Source organism: Pseudophryne corroboree, chromosome 8 (genome assembly GCF_028390025.1).
Source record: "Pseudophryne corroboree isolate aPseCor3 chromosome 8, aPseCor3.hap2, whole genome shotgun sequence".
Taxonomy (NCBI): Eukaryota; Metazoa; Chordata; class Amphibia; order Anura; family Myobatrachidae; genus Pseudophryne; species Pseudophryne corroboree.
Window position 1 is genome coordinate 223108916 of NC_086451.1, and position 7173 is coordinate 223116088.

A 7173-nucleotide genomic window follows, 5' to 3' on the forward strand; every position below is an offset into this window, starting at 1 on the left:
CACTATATATAGAGATGCAATAAATAAGTTAGCTAGTATATTACAGTGGACGCCTCTCCAAACTACTAAACTGAAAGGATAGTAATGACATGAGGATTAACATCGGTACTTACTATTATCGTACCAGTGACAAGGAATATAACTGAAACTTAGTGAGCAGATCATATTCATTACTGAGAAACTGGTAGAACTAGACTAATTTCTACTTATTTTAAACAATATATGATATATGTCAGATATATTCTGATCCTCGTCGGATTAAAGGACTCAACTACCAGCTATTACATACAACTGGGCCCCAACTTGTGCACCAACGAATTGAAATATCAGCGGGTAGGGAAAGTGGTACTAAACATCTGTACTATTGCGCATGCAAGATTCATACCCTTACTCCTTTATTCCTGGGGTGTTTTCTTCAGAACCGGTTTACATTGTGTTTTTTGTAGTGCATGCATATACGATTGTATACCCAAATAGTATGGTTGTAAGTAGATGTGTTTAGAGATTTAGTTATACCAGTAAATGAATACAATTTACATCAAAAAATAAACAATTGGTCGGTGGAGTATTCATCTTATTTACTGAACTTACCTGTATCTGGAGAATCCTGAAAAAATCCCTATTGCGAATCTGGAATAAAAGAAAGAAGAAACTGTCTCAGGTGAGGGATTATAATATTCTGTACTAATCTGACTGTTCCATAAAATTATTCCTATTTTATCCATCGGGCTGCCCCAAGCTAGCCATAACCATCTTGGGTGGAGGCACTCGGTATCATTACATATTAGTAACCCCATGGGGAGATAATAAAAGGGGTTACACACACTTTCAAATTTAATGTGTAATATAGTCTACAGTATGCTGCTTAAATATTCATATTGTGTAATATATATATATATATATATATATGAAATCACAACAACACTCAAAACCTATGTATATAAAGCAAAAAATGGTGGTGCAAGGCAGCAATAAATATAAAACACTCACTTCTCCAGCGATGCAGAAAAAGTAGACAAGCCAGCACTCACGTGTAGATGAAAGAAAATCAGGATTTATTCCTTAAACAAACGGCATGGTAAAGTACAGCAAATACAGCAAACACAGCCCGACAGCTGTTTCAACTGACTGGTCTTCCTCAGGGGCTAACCGCACTGTTGTCAGAACATGAAATATAAGCCTTAAATGGCACCAAAATCAACCCAGCAGAATCAGGACGTGGGCTGAGACAAGTCCGGACATGCCTAATGCATCCCCTGCTGTCTCCTCCCACTCCATGACACTGGTAACTAAGCTAAACAAACCCGGTGTCGTGCATAGCAACGGCTCCGGAGCGCGGCACAAACGTGCGGTGGGTGGTCTCAGCAGCCTGACTAGTAAATGGCATGCTGATAGTGAGGGGAATTGCAAGGACGCTGTATATCAAAACAGCAGTGAATGAAATGAAGTGATGTGTTTAAAAAAGTAAAAGGAATAGTGCTGAAGCTCAGCAGAACAGGGTTCCCTGAAAGTGCTGGCTAGAAAGTAAAAGGTGCAAAAAGCAGGAAGGCATGACAGGTCTAATAGAAATAATAGCAGGTGACACAAGGACAACCCTCAAAACAACCTACTGCAAAGCAATGCCCACTTGTTACGGCAATCAATATGAATAAGAATATATGTGCAAAAAGAATCCAAACTACCCTATTAGGGAGAAAACCCACAGAATGCACAATGTCCGCTGTCTTGTGGTATTAAGTGAGTGATGTACAGCACCCAGTATTCCCAGATTTTCACCGATACTGGTACTGACTGGGCCCAACCCTGCTTAGTTTCCAAGATCAGCCAGAATTGGACGTTTGCCAGTGTGGTATGGCTGTAAATATCACTAGACCAACATATGTTGTCTACTGGGGAATCCCATATAGGCAGCTGGAATCTGATACTGCTAAATACAACACCAAGGATGGACAATAAGCTGCATATAGTGAGCAAGAGAGGGTCTGCATGGTGGATGCTTGAAAGCGAGAATGAAAGGAAAGGTGTCACTGCTAGTGAAGTGGGGAAATGTCAGGATCGAGTCTCTAGATATATAAAGACACACAGTGGTGTCATAGAAAATTAAACCAAACAGCGGAAGGCAGAGTCCAACAAAAAGTCACTATAATATGTCACAGGAAACAACCTAAACGAAAATCTTCATTAAGGCCAATCGGAGTAAGACAATTAAGTCTGTGTATCCATTGTAGTTCTCATTGTAGCAAAATTCTGTCCCGATCACGCCCACGTTGTAGGGGCGGTATCTGATCAATGATACAACATTTGAGCTGGTTAACAGTATGATGTGCATCCTTGTAGTGTCTAGCGACGGGTAAGTTAGTAAAGTCATTTGAGGTGTCTGTAGCAATTAGGCACTTCTTGATAGATGAGCGATGTTGGCTGAGCCGTTCTTTCATCATTCTATTAGTCTTGACGACATACAGACGGTTGCATGGGCATCTCAAAATGTAAAAAACAAATCTACTGTTACAGTCCAGCCTATATTTGATAGAATATTCCCTCCCATCTGTGGGATATTTGAAGCGATTGCCTATTATCAGAAAAGAGCAATTCGAACATCCTGTACACTTAAATACTCCTGGTTTGGTGGTAAGCCAATTGGACATCTGTCTAGGTTTCCGCTGTGTAAAGTCTGTCTTGACCAAAAGGTCCTTGAGATTCGGTCCTCGTCTATAAGCAAATCTTGGTATTAGAGATAAGTCTTTTTTCAATGTCGGATTACTGGAGATCAAATGCCAATGTTCCCTGATGCGGTTACGTATAAAGGCTGATGCCATAGTGAACATACTGGAAAAATTGAGCCTATCCCGATCTTTATTGGTAGGATCAGTTTTCACATGTAGAAGTTCAGTTCTGTTAAGTTTCTCAATCCGCGATAAAGCATTATTGATTTCATTCTTGGAGTATCCTCTGTCCAAGAATCTCTGGCACATAGATTCCAAAGCTCCTGGTAATTCCATTGGGTTAGAGGTGATGCGTATCACCGTCAGCAGTTGAGAGAAAGGCAAACCCTTTTTCAAAGGCCCTGGATGAAAACTGGAGTGCAATAAAAGAGTGTTACGGTCAGAGTCCTAACTGTAGATTGAAGTTAGCAATGTATTATTCTCCTTTTTGATGGTCACATCCCAAAAATTAATTTGTGGTTTACTGAAGGTCAAACTGAATCTTATGGTTCCAGGGAGGGCGTTGCGTTCATCGATGAATTCCAAAAGATGTTCTTCACTGCCTTGCCAAATAAAAAATAAATCATCGATGTATCGTACATAAAATGCTAAAAAGTGACAAAAACGTGAATTACCAATGATGTGCACCTGCTCATATGCTGCCATAAAAATTTTGGCATAAGAGGGCGCCATGTTAGAACCCATGGCGGTCCCTTGTTTCTGCAAGTAGAAACAATTTTCAAAAAGAAAATAATTTTTGTTGAGGATGACGTCAATGAGTAACATAAGAAAGGAGACTGGCGGTCCAAAATATGCATCGCTGTTGTTGAGAAGATCTCTGCATGATTCAATACCCTGTATATGGGGGATGTTGGTGTAGAGACTGGAAACATCCAAAGTGACAAGCAAGGTATCCTCTGTCACACTCTGCACTCCTTCTAATTTCCTCAAAAAGTCAGAGGTGTCCTCTATATATCTGGATGTTCTCCTAACCAGAGGTTGTAGATAAAAGTCGACCAATTGGGAAAGGGGCTGACACAGGGACCCTCTGGCCGAGATAATAGGTCATCCAGGAGGCTGAGTAAGTGATTTGTGTATTTTTCAAAAGTGCATACAAAAATGGAATTTTGGGATGTGTGGTGGTCAAAAATTCAGCTGTGCTTTGATTGATATAGCCATTGTTGAGTCCCACTTGTATAATAGAGTCAATCTCTGTTTTGTACACTCCTGTTGGATCGTAAGTGAGTTTCTGATAACACATGGTATCCGAGAGTTGGCTTTTGGCCTCCCGTATGTAGTAGTCGTAAACAAGGAGTACGATTCCTCCGCCTTTGTCCGCAGCTCTGATGATTAACTGGGTGTCGTTGCGCAATGAGTCAATGGCTTTTCTCTCTCCCAATGTGATGTTGTGATGGTTAATTCTTTGGTTGGCGATGTATGGAATGGTATCCCTTTTGAGAACCCTCATAAACGTGTGTAAAGAAGGGTTTTGTGATGGTGGGTCAAATAGGCTTGGCTTTTTTGGTAAACTTGACTGGTTGGTTGAGGATGTTGATCATGAATCGAGGTTGGTTCCTGCAAAAAAATCTTTAAGCCGAAGTTGCCTGCCAAATTTGTAAAGATCCACATGCCATTTAAATTCATCCGGTGTTACTGTGGGAACAAAGGATAGGCCTCTGTTCAGAATGGACAGTTCGTCAGGTGTTAAGGAATGCTGGGACAGATTGAAGACTACCATTTCTAATTGTGTTTTTGTTGTGTTTTCCTTTCTTTTTCTCCCACCTCGACGGGTGGGTACAGCGGGTTTTTTGGCGGTCTTCAATTCCTGGAGGATCTCGGTATAGATGTAAAGTTTTGGCCAGAGGTAGATGCAGCGTCTGAGTCACTTGCTGAAGTTTGGGACTGGCTGTCAATATCTGTAAAGGGTTGTATAGGTCTTCTGCCACGTTGGAACTGTGGTTTATATCTTCGGGGTTCACTGCGCGAATACCAAGGATATACCCTGTTATCCTTGTAGTCCAATTTGACCTGTTTGTACTTGTTCTCTTTCAACTTCAGCAAATCACCTTTAAATTTATCTATGTCCTTGTTCAACTTGGACAGAAGCTCACTGTCTGGGGTTTGGATTGACTTAAATACATCTGATGCTTCTAATTCGGAGATGTCCTTCCTGATATCATTCAAATCAATGCCTGCCTGTTCAATCACCAGCAGCATTAAATCAAATTAACACTTATTCAATATGTTGCACCATCTGGCGCAGAAATCATTGCTATGTCTTCCCAGTGTGGGTTGGTTACGCAACCTGAACCCCCTGGGAATAAATTGCTCTTTATAATATTGCGATAAGGTAAGTCCATGGAGTTGAAGTTCAACTTCCCGTTTCTTTAATCTTAGGAGATCACTGATAAACTCCTCCGGACTATCAGTGTGAAAGGCCAGTGTGTCAGTGTCATCAAAGAGATGCGTTCTGCATCAGCATCATTAAACTGTAGCACAGATGTAATTTCCTTACTGGTGGACATTGAAAAAAAAAGAAAAACTATAATGATAGATATTTGTTTGCTCAGACCTGCACAGGCATGCTTGATCACACACCACAAAGCTGTATATGTACAAAAAAGATACTGGTAACAAGAAAACAAGAAAAAAATACTGAAAAGTCAATTGTTAACCGAGGAGAGAACATGCAAACTCCATGGGGCAGGTGCACATCAAAAAATTGAGTAACGATAGGAAATAACGACAGCACTCAAAGCCTATGTATATAAAGCAAAAAATGGTAGTGCAAGGCAGCAATAAATATAAAACACTCACTTCTCCAGCGATGCAGAAAAAGTAAACAAGCCAGCACTCACGTGTAGATGAAAGAAAAGCAGGATTTATTCCTTAACCAAACGGCATGGTGAAGTACAGCAAATACAGCAAACACAGCCCGACAGCTGTTTCAACCGACTGGTCTTCCTCAGGGGCTAACCGCACTGTTGTCAGAACATGAAATATAAGCCTCAAATGGCACCAAAATCAACCCAGCAGCATCAGGACGTGGGATGAGACAAGTCCGGACATGCCTAATGTATCCGCTGCTGTCTCCTCCCACTCCATGACACTGGTAACTAAGCTAAACAAACCTGGTGTCGTGCATAGTAACGGCTCCGGAGCGCGGCAAAACGTGCGGTGGGTGGTCTCAGCAGCCTGATTAGTAAATGCCATAGTGATAGTAAGGGGAATTGCAAGGACGCTGTATATCAAAACAGCAGTGAATGAAATGAAGAGATGTGTTTAAAAAAGTAAAAGTAATAATGCTGAAGCTCAGCAGAACAGGGTTCCCTGAAAGTGCTGGCTAGAAAGTAAAAGGTGCAAAAAGCAGGAAGGCATGACAGGTCTAATACAAATAATAGCAGGGGACACAAGGACAACCCTCAAAACAACCTACTGCACAGCAATGCCCACTTGTTACGGCAAAGATTTTCGTTTAGGTTGTTTCCTGTGACATAGTGACTTTTTGTTGGACTCTGCCTTCCGCTGTTTGGTTTAATTTTCTTAGACACAACCGTGTGTCCTCTCATTGATGTTCTTTGCATGCTATGTGCTGTCAGACACCGCCGTGTGTCTTTATATATCTAGAGACTCGATCCTGACAGGTCCCCACTTCACTAGCAGTGACACCTTTCCTTTCACCCTCGTTTTCAACATCCACCATGCAGACCCTCTCTTGCTCACTATATGCAGCTTATTGTCCATCCTTGGTGTTGTATTTAGCAGTATCAGATTCCAGCTGCCTATATGGGATTCCCCAGTAGACAACATATGTTGGTCTAGTGATATTTACAGCCATACCACACTGGCAAACATCCAATTCCAGCTGATCTTGGAAACTAAGCAGTGTTGGGCCCAGTCAGTACCAGTATCGGTGACGATCTGGGAATACTGGGTGCTGTACATTACTCACAACAAACATATATATTGGTAGATGCTCAATTAGCTTAGTGATATCATTCAGGTGCTCGAAAGGGAGGGGTATTTCTAAGCAAGAAAAAAAAGGCATTTGTTTCCCCCAGCACCCTGAATGATAACCGTAACCAGATATAAATTCCACATAATAATAGAATTCAGAGATCTTCGTTACACATATTTGCGCAAATGTGTGAATAAGCCCCAAAGCCGCATCAAGGCATCTCTGTATATTTGGGGTCCCTAGCGCTATATCTAGGTGCATGGTGTGGCACCCCAAAACACCAGCATAAGCCAGAAAGCCCAGCGTAGCACACCAGTGAAAAAACTATAGTGTTAATAAATTAGTATTTAGGAAGCCGAAGCTATAGAGAAAGTGATACAAAAATGAAATGCAATTAAAATAGAGAAATAGTGTTAAAAAATTAATAAGTGAAAAGTGTTAGTAGAATGTAAAGGTATGCCACACTAAGGCCATCCAGCTCAGCCAGTCCAGAGGCACCACACCTCACACCTC

The 7173-nt window shown here is 41.3% G+C and overlaps 1 pseudogene; it reads left to right on the forward strand.

The window, feature by feature from the left end:
• Window positions 1-6528: 6528 nt before the first annotated feature.
• Window positions 6529-6648, forward strand: LOC134950796 (5S ribosomal RNA; annotated as a pseudogene).
• The last annotated feature ends 525 nt before the right edge of the window (window positions 6649-7173 follow it).